The sequence below is a fragment of the Orbicella faveolata genome, unplaced genomic scaffold, assembly GCF_042242905.1.
Source record: "Orbicella faveolata isolate gen_17 unplaced genomic scaffold, um_ofav_v1 contig_34, whole genome shotgun sequence".
In the NCBI taxonomy this organism is placed as follows: domain Eukaryota; kingdom Metazoa; phylum Cnidaria; class Anthozoa; order Scleractinia; family Merulinidae; genus Orbicella; species Orbicella faveolata.
This window is the reverse complement of record NW_028301563.1, coordinates 20,215,001-20,241,651: the sequence shown is the minus strand read 5'-3', so window position 1 is coordinate 20,241,651 and position 26,651 is coordinate 20,215,001. Positions and strand designations below refer to the sequence as shown.

The 26,651-nt window shown below is 38.5% G+C and overlaps 1 long non-coding RNA gene and 1 pseudogene across 2 annotated transcripts; one reads left to right on the top strand and one right to left on the bottom strand.

Moving 5' to 3' along the window:
• Positions 1-9,334: 9,334 nt before the first annotated feature.
• LOC149105213 (uncharacterized) lies at positions 9,335-11,094 on the top strand. Its single transcript, XR_016201357.1, has 2 exons — positions 9,335-9,444; positions 9,768-11,094. It is a non-coding gene; the product is annotated as an uncharacterized LOC149105213 (long non-coding RNA).
• A 10,917-nt stretch (positions 11,095-22,011) lies between these two features.
• LOC149105212 (uncharacterized) lies at positions 22,012-26,471 on the bottom strand (annotated as a pseudogene). Its single transcript, XR_016201334.1, has 6 exons — positions 26,261-26,471; positions 25,725-25,818; positions 25,416-25,584; positions 24,999-25,141; positions 24,197-24,448; positions 22,012-23,795 (listed from the first exon to the last, which is right to left on the bottom strand). The product of XR_016201334.1 is annotated as an uncharacterized LOC149105212 (transcript).
• Between the last annotated feature and the right edge of the window lie 180 nt (positions 26,472-26,651).

The following is a 26,651-nucleotide window of genomic DNA, read 5'->3' as shown; positions in this document are numbered from 1 at the left end:
CTTTGTCCTGCCCAGTACCAATTCGTTTGTGATATAACTTTGTGAATTCTCTATTCTCATAAAATTTTATCTCATCAGGGTAATAGAATACACTCTCAGAGTGTTCAATCATCGTTTTCAGTTGATACAATTTTCAGGAAAAAAGCAGTGGTTTTCTTAATTTCCTTTTGCTTTGTTTTAGGACCTTTTAGCAGGCCGGTAATTGGCCCATAGGCATTACGGGACAATAATTTTCAAGTAAAGAATTAGATTCATTGCAGTGTTAAGTATTTTTAAATTATTAGAAACAATTGAAAGGCCGCGTGCAAGTACGTCCCCTAGATTTTTCGGGCATTTTGAAAGTGTTCAAAGATAGCTGAATTTTGGCATGTAGGCTTCGTTGTACCTGAGAAACATTGCTCTGAATTTTTTTTGGCTGGGGCGCTCTTCGTTCTCGAGAAATAACGTATGCAAAAAGCTCAGTTTTCCAAGCGGCATCTTTTGGAGATCTTTTGTCGAACAAAAAACAAAAAACAACCTTATTATTTTGTTGAACAGCAAACAGGCAGACTGTTTATAGTGTATTCCACTGAATCTTAGCTGTCTTAAAGTCAAAGGAAAATAGTATATAGAGCGGAAATCTGGGAACAGATTGTTTACATCGGTTATTGTGACGTAAACACAACACGTGAATCGATCGAGCGGCAAACGAAATACCATCGAACGAAAAAGAGATGTGCCGCATTAGAGCTCTGTCAACTAATATCTTAAGCATAGTGTTAAAGTACCTTGTGTGCCTGCCTGGTGGTTGAGAGGCATCATAAAGCCTCGATAAACCCGTAAGTCGTCAGCACGTTTTAAATAATCAAAATGTGTTCTGAAACTTCGAAGGTAGCTGATATACCGTAATCGTGTTATCGGCGTTCGAAGTCAGATCGAGCCAGGCAGCAAAGTCCAAGAGCAGTTCTTGTCCAAGAAAAATACCCTCTCGTGAGTTGTGGCCCATTTGCCAAGCGTTGCTAGTGTCAAAGTTTGGCTTATAAAATTTGTCTTGTATCGACCGCCATGTTTTCCCGCGCACGAGGTGTAAAGAGCCTTCCCGGCATGCATTGCGATCACGTTCTGCTCGCGTTTCTCGAACTGGTAACTAGATTGTTTCGGCTTTTTTCATTTAAAGGTAATAATGGCCAACAAGTAGCGATCGATTGTAACATAGATCTGTGATCCAGGTTGTGTTGATTTTATTTCATATCGGCATGATTTGTAGTGTTTTGCACTTCTGGGATCAGCGGACATGCAGATGTATGGAGACCCGTACGTTGCGCAGAAGGGTTAATTTGTTAATCTGTTAGGCGGTGCGTGACATAAAGCTACGATCGCGTTTGTCGAAAAATATGTATTTATCTCGTGATTTTTAGCCATTTAAGACGTTGCTGTATTTGGAAAAGTGCTTATTTGATGTTATTTGTTCAGTGCAGATAATCATTGTCCCAGATAACCAAAGTAAGTTCCATATGTTAACACTATTTTCCGGCCGCCATATTTTACCTATTTAAACCTGAAATCAACATTTTTGAGCTTATACGTTGTGTGAAATTAACATTTTGCTGTTTTCTAAGTGAAATCAACATCTTTTCCGTCCCGCGTTACGTGAAATCAACATTTTTACCTATTTAGACGTGAAATTAACAATTTTTAGCTCATAAGTTGCGTGAAATTAACATTTCGCTGTTTTCTAAGTGAAATCAACATCCTTGCCGTCACGCGTTAAAGTGCCACTGAAACGAAATTTTTGTACGTGAGATTTTTGCTTAGTAATAAAGTTTCAACCTTACTTGGAAACACTGCAAACTTTTTTTTCGCATACGGTAAGCGAAAACTGCTTTTTCAGCCGTTCGAAGATTGCTGGTTAGGCCCAAAATTGGCGGCCATTTTGGCGCGGTCAAAACAGCCTAGTGACGTCACTGGTTGTATTACTCTCATGCTGCGCTGAAAATTTAGAGTGATTATGGGAGAAGAGATTACTGTTCGAAGCCCCCCCAAAAAACATCTTAAGGACATCTCAGAGCTGTAAAGCAGATAATAATAGTAGCCTTAGACATGGAGAGGTCGAGAGACGATCCTGGGGCTTTCCAGTCTATTTAATTGGATATTTGCAGGATATTTTATGTAAGCAAGCAAACGAGTGGGAGTTGTTAGATCGCAAAATGATCGGGACTCTTGGTGAAATGGCCAGCACTCAATTAAACAATATCTACACTCATAAAGTAAAAAAGACATGAAAACAAGAGAAAGCGGCTCTTGAAAATATTATCCGGACTGCTGCTGCACAAATCGCAGCAACAACGCTTCGAGGAAACCGGACGCATTGTGAGTTTCACAGCGGACGAGATTGTGCAACAGTGACCTCTAGTCCAGTTGTATCTGCTACATCCTACAAGTTATCACAACAACAACAATTTAAGAAACCCTCTTCTTTTATATCATGGAACGAATTTAAACTATAAAGGTCAACTAAGCTGCCATGACCCCACAGGTATGTTTTCAGGAAACGAGAGAAAGCGTGACAATGTCGGCGGCGAAAGGTCATATATGCAAATTAGTTAAAATTCTGTTTAACGAACCTTCGAAAGGAGTGTAAACTAGTGACGTTTTAGAGAATTGTTTTGAACTTGGATACTATTAAATGAAGATCATAGACATAAGTATGTGCTAAAGAACTCAAAGTAATCCATCGGCCGTGAAATATTGCAATTGGGAGATACGCGTAAAAGAGAAGCGAAATTCCCGCTTTGTTTACACTGATACGTATGCGGCGATAAAGCAAACCCTGCTGCGGATCACAATTTTCAAAGATACATTTTGTCCACCACAAGAACTCTCACTTATTAGTATCATAAAAAGATGCCCTCTGTGTGCAAAGAAGTGCTCGACTCAAAGCTTGTGGACCGTTAATAACTTCGTGATTGTGTGGATGGCTGGTGCACTTACGGCTTTTAATGCAGTTAAGTTGCCGAGGATATATTCGAACCTTGTTAATAGACCTTAGATAAACGTGAGAATCCAAATTTCAGAACCAGGCTGAAAACAGACGACGAAATATCGTGTTTAGGCTTCAGGACGTGATATAAAAGTTGCCACACTCGTCTTCGAAATCTCCAATCGAGTACTCAAGATGTTCGAAAAGTATACTTAGCTGTTCTAATCTGTAGCATTTATTTTGGTGAATCTACACTCTCTGGCGCCGTCCAACGTTTATGATGTGTATTTCCTGTCAAGGCTGGACAGAAATTTACAAGGTAGAAAACTAGTAGGTATCGACAATATGAAGAATAAACTTGAATAAATCAAGTAAAAACAAGAGAGAATTTACAGCGCTACTTCGGTGAATACAACCAGTGACGTCACAAGGTCCTTAAACTCGGTACCAGAGACCGGACACAGTTTTGCTCCAAAAAGTCGATTTCAACAGCTAAAAAAAGCACTTTCCGTTAGGATTTGACAGAAATAAAGTTCACCATTACTTTAAGCACGTTTGAAACTACAGATTGGGATAATAAAAGAGAGTATGAAAATTTCGTTTCAGTGGCACTTTAACGTGAAATCGGCACTTTTACCTATTTAGACTTGAGATCAACAATTTTTAGCTCATAAGTTGCGTGAAATTAACATTTCGCTGTTTTCTAAGTGAAATCAACATCCTTGCCGTCACGCGTTAACGTGAAATCAGCATTTTTACTTATTTAGACCTGAAATTAACAATTTTTAGCTTATAAGTTGCGTGAAATTAACATTTTGCTGTTTTCTAAGTGAAATCAACATCCTTGCCGTCGCGCGTTAACGTGAAATCAGCATTTTTACCTATTTAGACCTGAAATTGACATTTTTGAGCTTATACGTTGCGTGAAATTAACATTTCGCTGTTTTCTAAGTGAAATCAACATCCTTGCCGTCACGCGTTAACGTGAAATCAGCATTTTTACTTATTTAGACCTGAAATTAACCATTTTTAGCTTATAAGTTGCGTGAAATTAACATTTTGCTGTTTTCTAAGTGAAATCAACATCCTTGCCGTCGCGCGTTAACGTGAAATCAGCATTTTTACCTATTTAGACCTGAAATTGACATTTTTGAGCTTATACGTTGCGTGAAATTAACATTTCGCTGTTTTCTAAGTGAAATCAACATCCTTGCCGTCAAGCGTTAACGTGAAATCAGCATTTTTACCTGTTTAGACCTAAAATCAACATTTTTGAGTTTATACGCTGCGTAAAATTAACATTTTGCTGTTTTCTAAGTGAAATCAACATCCCTACCGTCACGGGCTAACATGAAATCAACATTTAAACCTTTTTTGACCTAAAATCGACATTTTTGAGCTTTTACGTTGCGTAAAATTGACATTTTGCTGCTTTCTAAGAGAAATCAACATCCTTGCCGTCGCGCGTTAACATGAGTCAACATTTTAAGCACTTTTGACCTGAAATCAACAAATTTGAGCTTATATAAGCTGCGTGAAATTGACATTTTGCTGGTTTCTAAGTAAAATCAAAGTCCTTGCGGTCGCGGCGGGCCGATCCTTTGTTATAATAAACCGAGGCGAGACTTCGACTTATAACAAAGGCTTGGCTTGGCTATTATAACAAAGGATCGGCTCTGTTTATCATAACAAAGGCCCGGCTTCGTTTATTTGAAGGACTCGGCGGGAAAAGGGCGTCAGGTATTTTAATCAAAGGTGAACTTTGTCGAAAACGCTCCAAATTTCGCATGCAGCTTCGTTCAGGTATGTTAAGCAATGTCCCGTAGTTTTCGCGCTAAAGTTCGCTTCGTGCTCGAGATATTGCGTATGCCATAAACCACTCGGTTTTTCCAACCTGTGTGCCTTTTTTGCATATGTTATTTCTCGAGAACGAAAAGTAACCCAGCGAAAAAAACTTCAGAGTAATGTTTCTCAGCTGAAACGAAGCCCACATGCCAAAATTCAGCTAGTTTTACGCACTTTAAAAAATGGCCGAAAAATCTAGGGGACGTTCTTGCACGCGGCCTTTCAATTTTGACAGAGCTGTTTCAACAGTCTCAGTTAAATTGTTTTCCAGTTAAACAGCACTACATGTAGCAGTGTTATAATGAGTGTGAACTTTATGGAGGGTTTTAAAGGTTTATTATTATTTTTTATGATAACAGAAGACAACAAAATATACATGTGTATACAGTATAACCTGATGTTGGTGTTGGTTGTGAATTGCAATTCATATTAGTCATCCTATTACAGGTGAGGGGAAAAAGTTCAGAAAGTTCAGGACGGAAAATGCCTCACACAAAATGTAGTTTACCAAGCCACAATCGCAACACAAACGTCATCAGAATCATACGTGGGCCTCGCCACAAATTTTAAAGAGCGCTACAGGAATCACACAGCATCCTTTCCACACCAAAACAAGAGAAAAGAAACTGAGCTATCTAAACATATTTGGACACTCAAAGACAACAACAAACCTTTTACCATCAAGTGGAGAATCATTAAGCAGTGCAGACCTTATAGCAACATTACTAACAAATGTAATGTATGTCTTTTTGAAAAATTCGTGATCATCTGTAAGAAGAGTTTGTGTACTTTGAACAAGCGAAACGAACTAGCAAGTGCGTGCCCCCCCAGAAACAGATACCTACTCAAGAACTTTGTGAGCAAGTAACGCAATCTTTTAGCAACACGAGAATTCAGATTTTAAATCCCATAGCAACCGCTTCATTTTTTTATTCTTATTTTACTTTTTATTAGTATTTTTTTTTTTAATTTTATTGCCAGTGTTTCAATGTTATATAGCATCTGTTTTTCCATATCATAGCAACTGTTTTTATATCTCATAGCAACCTAAAGTTAGCTTTTAATTGCCAGTTTGTGAAATTTAACGGTCATTCGTTGATATTGCCTGATGAGTGTGGTCATCCTTTGACCATACGAAACAGCGTTGTCGCAATAAAACGATGAATTGAAGTCTTGCTACCATTGTTTATTATCTACACTGTTCCTCTCAGAGTCGAGCGCTCTATAAATTTATTCTGTTCAAGTTCAAGAAGTTTATATATATATATATATATATATATATATATATATATATATATATATGTCTGGATTTATGAAAACGGTGTTAAAGACTGAATCAGGTGTTTTTTGATTTTTTTTTTTTTTTTTTTTTTCATTTCTTTGTTTTTGTTTTCTGCTTTCGCTATGACAGCAGCTTGTAAATCTTACCTAGCATGAAATGTAGGAACTCCTTGCCGCATGTTTCATTTATTTAGGTATTTTTTTCATTATTTATCGACCCTCCCCCCCCCCCCCCCCCTTTTTCAATTTGCGTTAAGTTTAGCCCAGGCTACACTCGTCTGAATTCAGTTCGCGCGGTGACTCTGACAAGGAGCGACCGATTAGCGTTCTGTATTTGCTGTCTAAAGGAAGTCTGCCCGAGGACATCATTAAGTCCAATGAAGGCCCAAGTCTAACGATTTGCTAGTAAGCGTCGTCCATTATCGTACCTGAGGCGGGCCTGAGGACATGTGTAAACTGTACGGGTCACATTTAGTCCCGTAACAGAAGGCCGTTTGCCCTGTGGCGATAATGTTGTGCTTGCTTTAGACAGCAAAAATCTTTCGCCACATCAATTTAGGGCTTAGACGTGCAATGGACTAGACATTTCTAGCTGCTGTTGGCGTCATTTGCTTTGAACTTTGATGTAGCTAAAGACTGTTGAAATCTGGATGTGCCATTCCGCGCTCGACAAAATTGAAGTACATCCGGGACATTGCTATTTGCGAGCAAAACATGGCCACGAGGAGAGAGAAGAACATGAGTTCAAGCGCTGATCGTGAGTAGAATTTCCTTGTTTTATCAATTTTAGGCGTTCTCGGCTTAGCTAAGTATCAGAACTGTCTTTGATTCGCTAGCGCGGAAGAAATTTATTTGCGTGGCTTCCGGGCGATAATTGACGTAACGACAACATGTTGAGTGTTCGCTTACTGCTAACTATGGCCTAGTTTGTCTGAAGTTCAATCGATTCTCGATGTAGGAAGCTCTTGTTCAGTCCATTTAGGACGATGCAGGCCTTTAGAAAGCGATAGATTAGCTCTCCGCCGCGGTTTTGATATCTGTACGTTCGTGTTGATTTAGACTCCAATTTCATGTTAAAAGCACTCTTAATTAAATTGTACAATTCATGATTCAACGAAAAGACGGTGAATTTAGTCTTCCTGGCTTCAAAAGGCATACAGGAGAGTTATTTGCTGTTATTTGAGCTACGATAAGCCTCGTGGAAAGCTAGCTCTAGGACAGAATTGTAGCAAGTTAGATTATCAGTGACAAGTCAAGTTCTATGGCTATGTTTTTGCGAATCCGGTCAGATATTGAAATGAAATGTCACGTAACGGCTACTTTTTGGCTGAAATATAGAGGTAAATAACCGCTTCCACTGCTTACCATGCTCTTGTTAGCGTGACTGGCTAATTTAACCCACAGTAAAGACATAGTGAGGTCATTTAGGTGAAATCGCAGAGGTTAAGCCTGTCTAAATTAGTGCCGCGGCGAACCAAATGATCAATTTAAGCTCTAATTTAGTTTTGTTTGGCTCGTTCGACTCATTTTGCAGCGACTTTAAAGGCTTGTATAGGCATGGTATGGACTCTATTAAGAGTACACGAGGTAGATAGCACTCTCGGTGCGACATGGCCATATTTATGTACATTTTCTAACCGTTTTTTCAAAAACATGCCCGCTATTTTGGTGCAAAGTCTTTAACACGGTTTTCATAAATTCAGACATATATATATATATACACACAGAGAAATGTAAAGTTATGAACTTAACATTAAAATCTGACATTTGAATGCCTCCTTTGCTAAAGTTAGTCACCATTTAATTGTTATCACTCCCTGTGAATTCATAAAGAATTACCACCTAATGTAGAAGTCCTGTCTTCATTACTGAGGGAAAATGACACTGCAAAAAGTTACAAAAAAAGTTACAATGAAAGTAAAGAGAATTGTGAATGTCGATCATGACTTGGTGTACATTGTAAATCATGTAAAGGTATGTGGTGAGTGCCAAAGGCATAACATTTCATGCATTTGCCTTTTCAGGACAAATTATATAACAGTGACATTTTAAAAGATGTGATCAGAAAAATAATGAGTATTGTCCAGGCAGTACCAGTTTATGGACGGCATATGCAGACAGTAAGAGGTGCTGTAGGCATTACCAGGTAATTAAGTTAGTTTTATGCTTATGACTTCTTGTACTTGGATTTTGTGTCATTTCGTCACAAGAATAGGTAATGAAAGATGCATAAGTTGATGCAATTTATTTTCAAAGGCAAACTTAAAAGTCTGCCTATGGTGGATACCGGTTGTGTGTAAAGTGAATGTAAAGCAAACACACTGTTAAAGATGTACGTGCGTGTTGATATTGAATAATCTGAAATTTCAGCGAGTTTGAAAATATATTATATCTATGACAGTTCTGAGGTGAGGGCTGTTACCTGTACATGTAAATAGCTCATCCTCGATTTGTTACTTGTTATGATTTAGCTGCCAATATGTTCTGTAAATTAATTTTAATAGTCATCTGTTGGTGTGCTGTTTTCAGTTGACCGTTACGCTACTACATGTACATTACAATGTGATGTTGAAGCGCACAAATTTACAAACATGCCCAGTGTCAACTTGTCAAATGTATGAACTGGCCAGCCAGTCTAGATTACAAAACTTTCTGAAAGTTGGCCTTACCAGGTAAGATATATCTTAAAGCATATTTTGTAATTAATGATTTCTCTGACATTGTTTTCTTCAAGAAAAGATTCATACCCCACATGGAGGTTTTTTTCCATAAGAGCTCCCTCCTCCTGTTACTTCAGAATTTCTAATAACTGGCCATGAATGGGTGTTGGGTGTGAATATCTTCTGTAACTGCACACTCAGATTAAGTCAGCAAGAACATCAATATTTATCCTGACAAAGTCTGATTTTCAGTTATATGTACAACCAAACAGCCTGAATGGCCCTTTGATTGGGACTGTACATATTGTTGTACTGCAATGTTCCAGTTTCTTGTTTAAAGCATATTGCATGTGCGCTCAAAAGCAAGTCGCCAAGTTCATAACAGTTATATATGTTTGCTTTGCATCTCAGGGCAGAACTGCCACTGTAAAAGTTTTGGTACCATCCCCCTAGCATTTGATTCATTACTGTAGACACTCCGTAAACAACTAGCAATGAAGTACACTGTATATCAATGAAAGGAATGTCATCTGTTGGTGACAAATTATAATTGATATGTCTTTGTATGTTCAATGGTGTTCAAGTAGCAGCAAAATACAGGATGATTACATCCCTGTTCCTGTCAGTCAATACACGTACAGTGTACACATGGACAGCCTGGATTAAAACATCAAAGATTTTCAAAGCAACCATGGCCAGGTGAGATATTTCTAAAGAAATATAAATTCAAGGTCCTTATGATTGCTTATAGGGATTGATTTTTATTGTAAACAATATCTTACTGAGTGTATTTTTCTTGTTTACTAATTGTTGTAGAAGACAGAGACCACTGTCATGACAGAGATATTAATGTGTGAAAAGTTCCATAAAAAAATGCAATGGGAGCAAATTAAATCATCATAGATGCAGCTTCTGAGAGATCCCCAATATTAATGGAACATACATTGTACATACATGTAAAAGAGTTCAATAATTTATTCCTTAAGATTGTAATGCTTCGTTTGGTTTCTCTATATTCACAGACAACTTGATGCCTTAATAATTTCTGCACTAAGTTCATTTAACAAACTGACTTGGAAGTTGAGTTCTGCAACCCATACTGTGTGTAGTAATATCATACAGCTGTAGCTGCAACATTGACAGATAAACTGTATTACATTATTAAGAAACACCTATGATAAATGTATTAACTAATTATTTATAGTGTCTGTTAAATTAATCAGTTTTTCTTAGAGATCATTTACTCATCATGTCATGGTTTATTTAAATAATTGCTTTTTTGGCTTAGAAATGATATTTATTGTGCTTGGTTTATGTTGCTCTTAAATCAATTTTGTGATAACCTGTATTGGGCATGGCATAAATTAATATTTTGCCAACACGAAATGGAGAACTGAGTCTTAAACAAAGTTGCAGGATTAGTATTTTTTGTAGAAAGAAAGAGTTGAGAAATTTGTGACATTCTACCGACAGCCTTGCCATTTGCAATGTCCAATAAGGTTAATTTGTTCCCTAGTGTTGTACAAATAGTGTTCTCTAATTTATAAATTATTTCAATATGTTGTTTAAATGATTGCCTTATAACCCCATGTCCAGCTTTGGTGCATGCAGGATACTGTTGATGTATTATTTATTCATTTGGCTGTAAATTATCTTTAATTGATGTGTCAATCAAAACATATCTTTGATATGCTGGCTTTTTCTCACAAATGTACCTATGCCTCATAATCTTTGAGTGTGTTTGGTTGTGTAGTGCAGACAAAATACACGTACATAATATAACTTACTTATAGCTTACTTATAATTCTTGGTATAATTTAATCATAGCAAAATTAATTAATGGAACCCAATAACAGCTCCTGTAGTCCACAATCTCAGTGGAGAAAAAGAACAAATCACATTGGAATTGAATAATAAAATTATTATCAGAAGCCAATGCAAGTATTCACGATCAGCAACAAAATATCATATTTATCGTTCATGCCAGAGTGATTTTGCTTATACTTGTACTTTGAGAGATGGTGCAAACCCTTTCAGCAGGAGGAGACTCCATACAAAAATGAGGATAGCTAACTATCTTTGGGGATCAAGTTAGAAAACAAAACTTTTTAACTTTTTACATGTGTATACTACTTTGGTATTTTTGTGAGATTTCATTTGGTAGAAATTTGGAGACTGAGTATATTGTAACCACTGCATTTCAGTCATACCCCACAACAACAAAAAAAATGTGTAAACTTCTTTTGTGCGGGAGTCCCCACGTTAACTAAGAAAGAATATAATGATTAATAACAATGTCTTGTCTTTCTCAATAAGAAAGAACAGGAAATGCCACCAAAAAGCACAGAAGACAGTTCTGTCATGTGATCAACATTTTTGGTGGCTCCCCTGAAATACTTGAAATCATGGCTCTATTTTCATCATCACACCATCTTACACCTCGATCTGCTGATGTAATCCTAGTTCGGGCTGAAACTATAAAATCGCTCGCAGTTTACTTCACACACACGTACATGTTGGATTATTTTCATCAGTAACAACATTCCAAAAAATAACTGACGAGCTCCGCTTTTAGGCTTGGCTAAATCTATATATTATTTATTATAGAGGTCCTTATGCGTTCCATGGCGCAACGAGGGCGGGTGACAATTATAAAGTCTTTTCCCCAACTGGTAAACTGCCCGTAAAGAATATTACGGCAAAGATCTTGAATGATTATATTAACCAACACATATACCTCTTACTAACCGAGTTCGAGGTCCGTACCGTAAGTTATGGAGGATCCGTAAGTTACAGTACGGACCGAGATGACGAGGTTGGTAAGATATTCATTATATCTCTACTCTGTGCTTTAAAACGAGTCAATTTCAAATCATTGTTAAGTCGTAAGCGCTTTTGAATACACAATTTAAGGTAGAAGAAAGTCAAACTTTTACTTGCATAAACGTTAAGAATACTACGCGATAAATTACGAAACATTTTGGCAAGAATACGGTCCGCTAGATAGACTAATCCCATCGCGCTTAGTAACTGACGGACATAATAAAAACGGTTAAGATTGCAGTTGGAAAAAAGGATAGTTAGAAAATCTAGATTTCGTGGCTTCATTTCTCCTACAGTGCTAAAAACTGATGAGGGTTTTCCGAAAATGCAGAATTTTCTCCTACAAAGATCTTTTGGAACAGAAAGAGACAGAAAGGTAGTAGGTCAGATGAACATAAGGTATTTAATTTCACCTTGCATGCAGCAGAAAATTCAACTTCTTATCGCGCTGACTGTGTCAGTTATAATCAGTGAGATTCCTTCAATAAAGCCTTGACTAGCATCACTCTTTCAACTGGTGATCCTGTGCCTGAACTCCTTCGCTAAATGTGCGTCAGCTAACACACCTGTATTAGCTCACCATTTCCAGATTACTGAACTTAACAGACAATTTTGAGGAGCGATGGTCATGATTGTAATGAAAAGTGCAGATACAAAACTTGAGAGACGCGAGGCTTAGAGTGAAAAAGAAAAAACAGTTGTAGGTCGTTAGATTCCAAAATTATGGGCACTGTTTTGATAATCAAAGTGGCTCTGAGCCACTGAACTCGAATAATGATTTATGAAAGGCTGAGAATGGAGTTTTTGTATTAATTAAATAACGCGGGTTTCTTCACACGTAGTCGTTCGATTGTAGTCTCCCGCTACTCCAGCTCCATTGAGTTCGTGACGGATGACGCCATTGTCAAACATCTAAACATCCAGGAATGCACGAATGAGAAACATTTCCCAGAAAAACAATAATTCACCTCTCTTGAACTAACTCAGCAACAACTTATTTGAAGGATAAGATGGAATCTGCCAACAACTCGTACGATTTCGATTCTTTTTACTTGAGCCTTCCGTTCTAACAACCCAGCTTTCCTGTAGAAACCAATATGATGAATATTTTTCACCATTTTGCTTTACATGACGATGTCGCGCAGAGGAGTAGATGATCGCCCGAAACGCGAGAGGCCACGGAACAGCACGTTCGGTTGCCACCTTTGGCGTTAACAATAAAACCACATTGAGATCGATTAATACACCTGAGAAGCGTTTCAACTAAAGGTATTGAAAGTAAACAGCGCTACTTGACCGAGATTATATCGTTCATCGGTGAACTATTCCCCTAAGAGACTGATACAATTTATACTTTCAGTAGGTGCCACGGAGTCTGCAGCAATATTTGAGCAGTTTCCTGGGTTTTTTTGGACAATATTTGACAAGTTTTAATGCCGCTTACTCGGGAGAGTTTCGGCTGCGGGTATGAACATTTTGGTCTCTTTGATAGAGACAATTAAAAGACGAAATAAACGCACTAGTGTAGTTTGGAAACAACAGATGATATTTCTTGAACCAAGTTAGCAGTCACAGCAGCATTCTTGTATTGCGCTAACGATGCTAGAACGCATGCGTATAGCTTATTAGGGTTCTACCACAAGGAAAATCGCTCAACGTTGGTGTGTGATCTTGTATGAAATGTATCTTCCACCTGATATGTAGTTGACACTAACGCTTATTAATCTGCGCATGCATTTAGAGCAAATATTGGTTTTGTTCTCAATAGAAAAGTACCACAAGGAGAGCAAGAGGCTCTCTGAAACAAATATATAGCTTTTTGAAGTAAACGGAAAAAAAAAACGTAGATACATCTCTCAGACATTTTACGTAGTGCTCACAAGTACCTACCCCGTCCTACCCCCTTTGCCGCAAGCCTAATTAATTAATTAATATGCATTTAATGACTGGTCCCAAGGGAAGGGAAACAGTGAGTTTTGTTTCCCTGAGACCCTCAATGTTCCCCCGAGGCGAAGCCGAGGGGAACCTTGAGGTCGAGGGGAAACAAAATTCACTGTTTCCGGCAGGACCAGCCATTAAGTGTTTTGTTATACCTGCGGGGGAGAACACTCTGCGACGCCTGGCACTTTTTAACCGCGCGGCCATGGGCCGAGCGCGGTCCATGGTTTACCTGTTTTTTTTTTTGTTTTTTTTTTTTTACATTTGTCGGCGACCACACTCAAGCTTCCACTCGGCCAAATTTTGAGTCACGCAACCTGTGCTGTTTACTCGCCAAAAGCTGTTGAAACATTAATAAATCTCATCTCCGATACTGACTTTCGCGGGAAAAAATTAAATACCCAGCGCTCGTCAAAAATTATATTTTGTTCACCAGAAATTTAGCTCGGAACATATACATATTTATATTCGTTTGAATCGTCGATGAAATGACCTTTTCCGGAATATTTTTTCCTTCGGGGTCAACAAAAACCTCCGATTACAAAATCACGCCGAACCCACTCGTTGCAAAAAAATCCCTTCAAAACCCTGACTTCGAAGCGATATATCACTTTAGCGTTAATAGCTACCACACATTAACAGACAGTAAATCTATTCCTTAACAATCCAGCTTTATCGTGTTTAAATTTCAGCGAAATCGAACAAAACCAGGATTAATTAGAATTTTTTTGTGACCTCACTCCCCAGACTTGACCTAACAAAGGAAGCCACCGTCGCCCATAGCAACCGAAAAACACGAGCATAACAAAAAACTCCAAAAAACTCCAAAAAACTCCAGAATTATCGCCTGAGAGCTTAAACTTGAATGGGAACATCTTTTTCGAACTTTTTCAACTGATTAAGACGAAAGGCTGCCCTCGGCGCGCTACAAGAAAGACCAAGAGAAAAAACAGAACCACAGGCAGCCCAAGCTCTCTCTATGAACCACACAAGCGACACAATATGGCATCGAATTATAAGGGTTTATATGGGATTTTCTACAAGATATCCATGGAGGTAGTTAAAAGAGAAAATTCTCAATAAAAACGGCTAACCTTATTCCATACGTGTGTTGTTTGCTCCTGGTGTGGTTATTTCACCGATTGAACTTGATTTAAACGACTTTCTTGAATTCCGATTTTCCCTTTATAAAGAGAGGACAAGGCGAAACACCTCAGTCGGAACAGCCTGCCGAACGAAGTCAAAAATCCCAGGCTAAAATGTACCCACGGCCACAAATCCACCGCGGAATTTAAGGGCAAAGGTTGATCTTTCATTTCAATCCTCTAGCCACACAATTGCAGCCCTGCTAGCGACGCCAGGCGGCTCTTCGTGTCCCCAGTGAGACGATAAAACTATGCAAGAGCTCCGTGTCGATTGATCCGCGACCCAACGACCGTTAAAATCGGCTTGGTAATCTCGTCATGTTGGCAAACCAAGACTCGCGGGGGTACTAGACCGCAATTTGTCAACCAAACTTCTTGTAACATCGGGGTCCCCTCAGGTCGAATCTACAATGCATCATTGTCTCCAACACCCAATCAAAACCGCGCAGCGTCGTCCTTGGTCCTCATTCAGCTTTACCCTTATGTAATCAAAATATAATATAACATGTCAACTCGCTGGTAAGAAACAACAACGTGCAAATACATTGGAAACTCGAAGTTTTCAAGAGCGGGAGAGAAATAAAAACAAACATATTAAACAAAACACTTACATGATTCATAAGGAAGAAATTACAGATTTCCCGGGTAAATTTCTTCCAGGGTTCCCTTCGGTTTTGCAAAAATATCGCACATGTAGAGTCAAATAGTGAACTTTGCTTTGGAAGGTCACAATTTATTGATTACTGGCCAGGCTGGCGTTGGTAAAAGCGAGGTCATAAAAGCATTTATTGGAAAGGCGAAAGAGGCGGGAAAGGAGATCGGTGTCATATGTTCCAGCGGCATTGCTTGTCAAGTGTATGATCGCGGCGTAGCGTCAGCTGTTCATTCGTTTTATGGCCTATAGACGGTAGAATTACCTTGGCGACAAGTAATTGATCGCTCGGCTGAAAACTCCGTCATTCGAGACCGAGTTAAAGCCCTCGACATAATTGTCCGGGACGAAGCCAGTATGTCGTCCCAGAGGATGTTTGAACTTGTCAACTTCCTTCACCACGAACTGGCAAACGATGATTGTAAAAATCTTCCATTTGCAGGAAAACAAATGGTTCTGATAGGAGAATTCCTGCAGCTGCAACCTGTGCCGAATTTATTTGACGAAGGCCGCTTCATGTTTTATTCTCCCCTGTTCGACTTTGCGATTTCACATCGGTTCGGGTTAACAACAGTCATTCGGCAGCAAAACCCAGAATTTTTGGCGGCTCTGGCGGAGATAAGAGAGGGGACATGTTCCATCGCCACCGAAAAGTATCTAACCTCTTTGCAAAGGCAATTACCCTGGGAACTTCAGCGTACTGCCACCCAAATTTACTTCAGGAAAGTTCCAGTTCAGCTTGCAAACAGACGGCAGCTCGATGCGATCCCTGGAGAGTTGTTTAACTTTCATGCCGATTATGAAAATGACAAATCAAGGAGTATGAGCTGGCCCGGAGCATCTACTTTGGACCCACTTTGCAACTTAAACCTGGCTGCAAGATGATGCTAGTTTGGAACAAGTCAGATGATTTAAGGAACGGTACCCTTGGCACATTCACCGGTGTTAGCGGTAATGGCAAGCTGTTGGTGAAGTTTGAAGAGGTGGGAATAGTTGAAATAGGGCGGGAAACGTGGATCAAGCGGGACAGAAATGGTCAAAGAGGTGGTGGTCCAGGGGAAAAAATGGTTCTCGGATGAATGACTGGATACGGAATCGTATAATCTTTATATTGTTTTATTCGATCTATAAGGAAGATACATAAGATACCTAATTCTTAAGAAACCTAATAGCGAGCGATTCATGAAATTCTTACTTCTTGCCGAGATTATCTACTGTCCTTGAAAACAGGTGTAGTGGTGTCTACCTTCCAAGAGGAAGAGATCAATAGCATTGACTTCCTGCTGAATGACGATTGTTGGATGACAAAAGTTCCACCATTTGTTAAACTAATTTGGTTTCATGCTTTTCAGATGATCGAAAACCACATCATCGAAAACCAAGATGACATTGTTGTTGACATTGGACGGCAAGAATTTTCTGAGGCAACTTACAAGCTGGATCAGTTTTTCAATGGTGATGATTTTTCTTTGTATGTTTGTGTTGTTTTTGGCACAAATAAAGGTACACTTCCTCAACGGGCCATTGCACGCAAGCTGGCCACTTTCATCTATTTCGTATTTCTGGAACGGTTGAAGTTCATTGTGAGACAGGACGAAATCTTTGAACCTGTTGCCTTTGACGTTGAAGAAATGAATGAGGTTGGGCTATCAAAGGTCCGTCATGTTGGTGGCTGGGCAGTGAGGAAAGTTCTCTCCCGAGCACGCAAGTATGTCCAAAAAAATGTTCATACAAATTCCAGTTCCACCTTGGCCACTGTTGAAAATCAGCAAAGAGTTTGTGAACTGTTAGAGGAAAACATCATTCAACCATATCATCATCCAGAGGAAAGTTCCAAGTTCTCAGAAACCTTGCAAGTAACAGAAGCAAGACAGTATCGCCAACGCGGCCTGCTTCACATCTCTGATGAGGCCAGTTTAATATATCGCTACTCGTCGCACATGGAGATGTCCATCCTCATCCCGGCCCACGAAACGATGCATCTAACACACTGAACACAAGCTCTTATCAAACGACTGTCATGAGTTCAAACGCTAGGACCTCGAATAACACCTGCCGCCTACCTTTAAAACGCGAACCATGGCTGGCCCACTTCAATTGCAGAAGTATTATGGCTCACATCGACGAACTGAGGCTAACTTTTCAAGATATTCGCCCTTTATTTATCGGAATTTCAGAGACATGGTTAGACGACTCCATATCGGACTCAGAAATCGAAGTATCGGGTTATTCTGAGTACCGTCATGACCGGAAAAATCGTAGGGGAGGTGGAGTGGCACTTTATGTACTGGAAAAAGTGAAGCACACTGTAAGAAGGGACTTAGAGGATGATTTTGAAGCCATTTGGATAGAAATGCAACTGAATAAAGTGAAATATTTAATTGGATGCGTATACAGGGCCCCAGACGAATCCCTTGAGGTTTTTGACTATTGAGATGATGTTATGAGGGATGCGACTAAAAATAATTTGGAAGTCATTGCCATCGGTGATCTCAACTGTGACATTTTTAAGACCTCAAGGCAGACAGAGAGACTGCTGGAATTTACCATGGTCAATGAGCTTGAGCAACTGATAAAAGAACCAACGCGTGTGACTTCGACAACAAGCACTCTTATTGATGTGTTAATCACCTCAACACCTAGATTGTTTAAAAAAGCAGGTGCAATCAATATTGTTTTCAGCGACCATTATCCCATCTACGGTGTCATGCATGGCTCAGCGACTCACCCGGACAAACATCGGATCATAACAACGCGCTCCTGGAAAGACACAAATGTAAGTGATTTTATATCTGATCTGAAGCAAGCTCCATGGTGCCTGATTGACTCTTTCAACGACGTGGACGACGTGTTCAGCCTGGGAATCGCTGATGAAATCTGTGATTGACCAACATTTTCCTTTAAAGAAGAAGCGTATTCGCAGACAGACGCACCCGTGGCTTGACAATAGTGTTCTTAGACTCATGAGAACGCGCGATCAAATACACAAGAGGGCAAGAAAGTCACGACTGTCTTCGGATTGGAATGAATATAAATCCCTTCGAAACAGAGTCACCGCTATAAACAGAAAAGCCCGGAAGAATTATTTCAAAAATAAGCTCGAGGAAAACCGCAGCAAGCCCAAGGCCTTTTGGGACACATTACGTCAAGTTTTGCCCTCCAAGAAAAACCGCATTGAGATCGACAAGTTAGTAGTCGATTGTAAAGAGCTAATCGACAAGCGTGACATCGCTAATTCACTAAACGAGTATTTTACAACAATTGCTTCCTCGCTGTTAGCCAGTCAGGAATCCCACGGCAACCCAGTTGAGCTACAACAGACGGGCCCTTTAACGTTTCCCAGTCACAGCTTCAATTTTCGCGCCGTAAGTGATAACGACGTTTTCAGGCCTCTACGAACCATGGACATATCTAAGGCCACAGGTGCAGACACCATTCCAGCTAAAGTCATTAGGACTGCTGCACCATACATCAGCAATGTTGTAGCTAAGTTATTCAACACATCTTTCAGATGCGGCCGCTTTCCGTCCATCTGGAAAACGGCAAGAGTAACTCCCTTGTTTAAAGGGGAGCTCCAGACCGAACGTGATAATTACAGACCAATTTCCATTCTTCCCTGTATCTCAAAAGTGCTTGAGTCGTTTGCCAACACTGATCTTCATGGTTTTGCAGCAGACACTGGCCTAATCAGTGACCATCAATTTGCATATGCCAGGTATTCGTCTACCACAGTTGCGCTTATTGTAGCCGTTGATTCATGGAAATTTGCCATTGACAGGGGTGAAAAAGTTGTCTCTACTTTCTTGGACTTGAGAAAAGCTTTTGACGTAATTGAACACAATATCTTGATCAGTAAACTGTCAAAACGCGGAGTGACTGGAAACGAACTTGAATGGTTCAAAAGCTACTTACAGGAAAGAAACCAATTCGTGTCATACGGAAGTGTCGAGTCTGAACGTCGTTTAATCACGCACGGAGTTCCGCAAGGTTCGGTTCTCGGACCTACTTTATTCAACATCCATATCAACGGTACCACCGACACTTGCACAGATAGCGAAGTAGTACTATACGCCGACGACACGGAAATCCACGCCAGCGCAAAAGATGTTAGTGTAGCAGAAAAACGTGTCAACAAAGATCTAAAAAGTACTGCAACATGGTGGAATCAGAATGGTTTAATCAGTAATCATAAGAAATGCGAGGCTATGTTGATTGGATCAAAGCACGCTGTTAAAAACACCCGAGCGTTACAGATTATCCTCAATGTAAAACCAATGAAACAGTCAGACTACTTTAAGTACTTAGGAATTTACCTCGATCATTGTCTGAGCTGGAGCAAACATGTAGCCTATATACAATCTAGGGTTTACCCTAAACTAAAACTGCTTAACAGAATTTCATCTTTTCTTAGTCGCGATATTTTGCTCAGAATCTACAGGCAGACTGTGTTACCTTCATTAGACTATGGTTGTGTTGTATGGGGCGAATGCAGCAAAGAGAACGCCCAACGTTTAGAGCGCCTGCAAAACCAAGCAATGCGAATAATATTGCATGCTGACCGTAAGACATGTACTCAGGAGATGCGCGCTAAATTACAGCTATTATCACTTCATAGTAGACGCCTTTTCATCGAGCTACAATATGTTTACAAAATAATTAACAACATTAACTGCCCTAAGCAGTTGACAGGTTACTTAATGAAACGATCACAGAGACATTGTCGATCCTTTAGAGATCCCACATTGTTAGACCTACCACAAGTTAAGACCAAATGTGGACAGACCTCGTTTAAGTTTTCGGCTGCGAGTGCCTGGAACAAACTGCCAAGAGAGATTCGCGAACTCACAACACTTGCACAATTTAACGGCAAAACATTCACTTACCTAATAAACATGGATAGTGCAAATCACACTTGTACAACTTAAATTTTAATTTTTGTATATAATTTATACTTTTTAGATTTGTAATTGTAAATTCTATGCCTGTAATTCATTGACTTTTTTGATGCATTTTATACTGGTCACCGATTAATACCAGTCAATCTATATCTTGATCGACTGACCGGTTTTTACCAGGATAAATAATTACTTTACACGCTTAGTAAAGTGGTCACGCAACATTTTTTTCAAAACAACTGTTTCCCAAATGTCGCTTTATTTTTTCTTTTACCAAAGGAATACGTCAATTAAGCCATACGCTTTGTCTCTGTAGTTTGTAAGTGATAGTAAATTCATTTTATGCCTTGGTTTTCTGAATTGTCACACATTTCATACGCAACACGCATTGTAAATGACCGAATTAAATCTCGGCTACCGCTCCAATAGGCCCTTTGCAGGATCCGATCACATGGTACGGAATTAATTACGCTGGGACGCAAGTTACCCAGTGGGACTTCCAAAACAAAGGAAAGTCGGGCTGGACTGGTACGAGTTCCTTTGTTTTGGAAGTCCCACTGCGTAACTTGCGTCCCAGCATAATTTATTCCGTACCATGTGACCGGATCGTGCAAAGGGCCTATTACAGCGCTCCTCGCTGTCCACGTTTACATATAGTTCAAGACAAATGGCTTTGAATCGACTTTGCTCACTTAAAGCAAACTGTTAACTACACGGATAACGATGAAAATGTGACAACCTAGTTACGGCAAGTCCGAAAAGGGGAGTAATTTTGTACGAGTATCAAACGAAACAAACAAAGTACGCATTGTATTTAATTGACGGCATGATTAATGCTGGAAAAAGCATCTGAGCTGCATTTGAACTAAATACAGCACGATCTTCAAAGTATAAAATATCATCAACTTCATTGTTCATATGTTGCTGCACCTCTTCGTCGGCATTTTGTTCAACTTGACGTCCAACAAACACGATACTCAGGATTGCTGTCTGTCGTACGATGTGGGAAGAAAAATGGAAAATATATGACAAAAAATCTAACATTTATTTCTCAACGGATGGACATTTCTGTTGGTTTGGCTACCTGAATCAATTGGGAAAGTACGGTAGTGTTCATTCAATCGCATTTCAGACCCACTGGAAAGAAAACTCTTTGAGTAGCCCCTCCCCTTTGGAAATTTACCTCTTTCAGACCCCCCAACCCTTTGGAATTTCCGTGACCCTCCGTGAGGGGGGTATGGATATTTTCTGGAACCACACATTCTGAATACAATATTACTTGGTTAAGTTTACCAATGAAATGAACAAAAAAAATACGAAAAAAGGCACATCCATTGCTTTATAACCTGACCTGATCTGATGGGTTAAGAATTTCTTGCCTTTTTCACTGGTCAAGTCCTTGCTGGACAGCTGCTTGTTCACTGACCACAAATCTGAAGGCCCTATAGCAAGCCATTGAATTTCTGAGGTTCATTTTCTTTAGAAGGTACTGTAACTTTACAATAATTATTTTAATATGAAATCAAAGAATGGGGCCTCGCTTCTAAGGAAAAAGGAAACATATAACGAGTGTTGATTAAAAATTGGAACTTTGTTCAAAAAGAAAAAACTGTTTGGAACCTCTCTCTTTGCACAGAACTGATAGAGAGACTTTCCGATGGCATACTAGTGTATTACATCAACATGGGGGCTTCCCAATTTTTACGAGACTTCAGGAGAGCAGCACTGGTAAAAAAGAGTGCAGAACTTCGCAAAAGAGTTCTTCAAAGGAAAGAAAAGACGAGAGAGAAGACAGACAGTGTATCCTACAATGTAAGACAACAAGTTTTGTTTTTATTTAATATTGAAATGAACTGAAAAATCAATCCTGATAGTTTGCCATTTATTACTATTTGACAACTAGATTATACTGCAGATCATTATTGAAGCCCTCCTGAAATGAACATATTTATATTGTAATGATCTATTGTTCCCTACAATTGCCTTCATTTCTAAACTAACAATAGACCAACAATTAAATTGTTTAGGGATGTCATACAGTACATGTATTGATTTCATTACACTCAAGCCTCATGAATTCTCCCCTGATCACTCTTAAGTTCCCATTAGATTGACAATATCAGTATTATCAATGTTATGATACTTTGAGTTGGCTTTTTTTAAGGAAATTCCGAAAGATAGAAGCGAAAACAAGATGGTGTCACACAGTCGTCTGGTTGCCTTTATTCATCAGCATCGAGGCAGTGGCCCGGCGAGCAGAGTCTACCTCAAAACTCAATTGATAGCCCTATGCCAAGCGTATGGTCTCAGAGTGTCTTCACGATCAACAAAGACAGTGATAGGGAAGCCCTACTGAATGCTATTGTAGAGCATAACTGCATTCCGTTCTCAGTCCAGGTAGACGACAGACAATTCAGGGTTGTAGGGAACTCTAATTCAGATGGTCACATCAGGATACGCTTATCGAGAGGTATTCTAATTATATATTTTATTATACCAATATTTTAATATACAGTTGTAACTGAGAATCTCACAAACTAAATTCAATCCTTTGACTACTAATTAGATCCTTTGCAAAATGAGAATTCTTAAGTTACGGTGTATTTTTGTAACAAACAAATACACCTGCCTTTTAATTCTAAATAGAAATAAGCATATATTAAGGCTGTAATAAGAATTCTACTAGCCATACACACCCTACACACAGGTGTACTTCAGTAGTTATATATAAGGCGGGCTAATAAACAAAACTATTTACAACAACTTTAATTTTTGTATTTTCATGTGGAAGAATTACCATGCCTATGGGAATCTTAAGCTTCAGCCAGGGGAGAAGCAAATGCATTAATTTGTTCATAAATTCGAAAGGAAAAAAAATTATTATCCTGCAAGGGCTGAGATTTCACATTTCAAATAATCTAACATTATTAAATCATGTCATCACAGCCATATAACTGCCCTTCGACATAGTGAATTGATCCTTAGCCAAAAAAAGGTCTATTGTTACAACATTAACTAAAAAATTTTCCGCACCTATCACCATAACTTAACTTAGCCCCCAGAGATTAAGTGGTTTTTTTACTTGGAATTGATGGCCTCTGATCTATACAGGTACTGTTACAAGACGCATTACTTTTAGGGCTAATTGTGGTTTGTCCCAGTCTAATTGAATTTTGTGAAGACTGTTGCTGTAAGAATTAAAGTAGGATTGTCATTTTGACCGTTACATGAACGAATGTGACAGAAGTGGTTCTCCACACAGTCTTGATTCACAATGGAAGGTTTAACTACTGAGCCGGGAAACTTGCACAATTTGTAGTGGACCAGTGACTGGAAACCAAGGCACATGGATTGTATATCAAACCATAATTTGCTTGAGATAAATTCTTTGTTGTTTCCTCCAGTGTTTTCTTCCCAGTGACTCATCCAACTATAAAAGTTGTTAAGCTTCTGCAGTCTTGAATCATTTGTAGATTTTATGTACATCCTGTCATTAAATAGGTTGACAAGTTCACTAGTGTGCTCCAAAAGAGATACAACAGAAACCAGGGCAGACTCATCTTCTCCAGTACTGGCTGTAATGTGTTCCTGGTATTTCTGTGACATAAGTGAAAAGAGGTTATGTACTGTAATATTATCTGGTTTGCATAAATAAAAAACTGTTAGTCAAGAGTGGACTAAATGCAGGATAAATATAACACTTTTTTTATTGAATTTTGAACATGTTCTAATTGTATAACATATCAATGGACCTAGCTGTAAAATTGCATATAACTGATGCATGAAATATGCTTATTTGTACCATAAATATCAGACTGTTGATTATGAAAAGATGAAATAACAATTGACAGCAGCAAAATTAAATTAACGACAGGGTACACAAGTGGAATTATAGCTAGACAATTAGAAAAAAAAAACAAAAAAAAAACTACATGCAATTCACTTTAATAATTAAATTACCATTAATTGTAGTAATATAATAAGCTGTGATTTTGTACCTGCATGAGAAATAGCATCTTGGAGTCAAGCACATCTTCTGCAAGTTTATTCCTCATTTTACTGGCTGGGTCAAGTTCCAAATGCTGTAATGTCAGGTTCTCATGCAGTGGGAGGGAGAAACTTTCCTGGTTCCACTTAAATGCACTTTTGAGTTGATCCCAAGTGATTTGTTGTCCATTAACTTTTAAACACCTCGGCTGGCCTCTCTGGTTGCTTTTTTCAATATTATTCCTTATTTTCTTGATGTTATGCTGATAAGATTTAATAATCAATAGATTAGGATTAATAATTTAATTAATATTACACTTTTGGTATAGTTTTATCATACCAACAGTTAGTATATCCAAGACTCCCAAACAACTGCAATTCAATTCTCCATAACATTGGGATGGATCGGGCCATGATCAAAAGTCCATAAAATTTCTGCTTAGGAGTATTAATACTACTGGTATTTAAGCAACAGTGTAACCACATTACGACTTAAGAGTGTTTTGATTTTCTAACATAATGTCTGATTATTGGCTACAATTGTTCAGAATCTTGACTTTGTAAAAAACACAAATTTCCCCTCATATTAACTGAAAATTCCAATGATCAGTCTAATGTTTCTGTGGTTTGACTTTCTAGAGATATACAGTCAACAATATGTTATCCAGAAGCTATTTTTTTACTCGAGAAGCATCTAGATAACACATTGTTAGCTGTATGAGTATGTGTAACAAAATTAGAGACAACCATAATTGAATGCTGACTAATGAGACGGGTAAAGGAAATATTTACTTTTTAAAACATTTAAAATACCTTTGGATCCATGATAAAAATCATTGGCCCTTCAGTGTAGAAGTTCCTTGTTACAAATTTGGTCTCAACTGGGTTTTTGTCCTTGTAGTGCAGTTTTATGAACTGTGTTACATTCTGCCCCATCTAGGATGCACCAGTATACCCTAAAAAAGCCATACATGAACATGTGTCTCATTTCATTGATAATTTTATATTATAACAGTACTATTTTTTTATATTTTTTGTTCATAGATTCAAGGTTACAATAACATGCATGGAAGTGTCATTCTCTGAAGTAAGTTTTATGTAAACCCTCTAAGTATATAAATTCTTAGGTAATCAACTGAAATATAGGTTCAAATATTCGAACATCAAATGTCAGATTTTTAATTAATGATTTATTTAATCATAAGGTTTAATTTTTATACATGTACTTACTCAAATCCAATCTCCAACATTGCCAGGACTCCATCCCAGAAACAGAAGTACAAACTGCTTGGAGTGCAATCTTTGGATGGGAATTGTGCAACAGGAAACCTAAACCCATTATCACTGACATAAATGAATTGCAGCACATGAGTAGCAAGTTCTGGTTCATCACCTTTTCCTACAAGCAAATTAAAGAATTTTTTGCTTTTAATGACAGTAGCAGATTCCAAAATGGACATCTTTTTAAGTGTGAAATACAGCTTGGAATGTTTCTAAAGTGACAATAGGTACAGATGAGTATAGGTAAATTAGTCTTACCTGATAGAGCTGTCATGAGCTCATGACCTTTTCCAAGGTCAACAAAACCAACAAGCTTGTGTTTGCCACCAACGTTGGTCATCTCTAAATTCTCCTGATAATTTTTTATCAAAGATAATGTATATTAGCTTATTACAATATCCAAAATTATAGCTCTCCTATCAACTATGAGCCAGATTATGTATCTTCAGAAAATGCCCATACACCCCCATGGAAGGGATTGGAAATTCCTGGGGGTTAGGGGGGTGGGGTTCAAAGGTCAAATAACTTTAAGGAAATTCATGAAGTTTTAAATAGAACTTCCCTGTGGGGCTGGGGGTCTTAGAAAAAATCCTTTCCATGGGGGATGTATGGATTATAATTTATTTATGGAACAAAACATTGTGTCCAACAAACTTAAGTAAATGTTACTACACAATGAAATATTTTCTAATTTAGCCGTTATTGTAGCGAAGCCAGGACAAACACATTTTAGACTGAACTAACAATGTTATTCCTAGAAAGTAATTTTTTCATGTCTGAAAAAATAAAGGTACCTGAATCTTCATTTCGTCAATGACTAAACCACCCATATAATCTGTTTCTTTCATTCCACTTTCCTTGGCTGCATTAAGGCACCATCTCAAAACCTCTGGGTTCCACCCAACTGTCTCCTTGACTTTGTTTTTATAAAGCCTGTAAATGATATTTCTTAATATATACTGTAACTTAAAAATAATATGGAGCAGTTTAATAGCCAGGATGCCATTTTTAAAATCCATAGGAATTCATTACTAGTATCTTGCCAATTTTTTTTTTTTATCTCTCCACTAAATTGGGCAACATTAACTTTAATCAAATTGCATATGCATGCACATGGTTAATTTGTGCTTTGTGAGGATAGACTGGTAAATGAGGGTCCCCTATACCTCTTCTGAAAACAGTTTC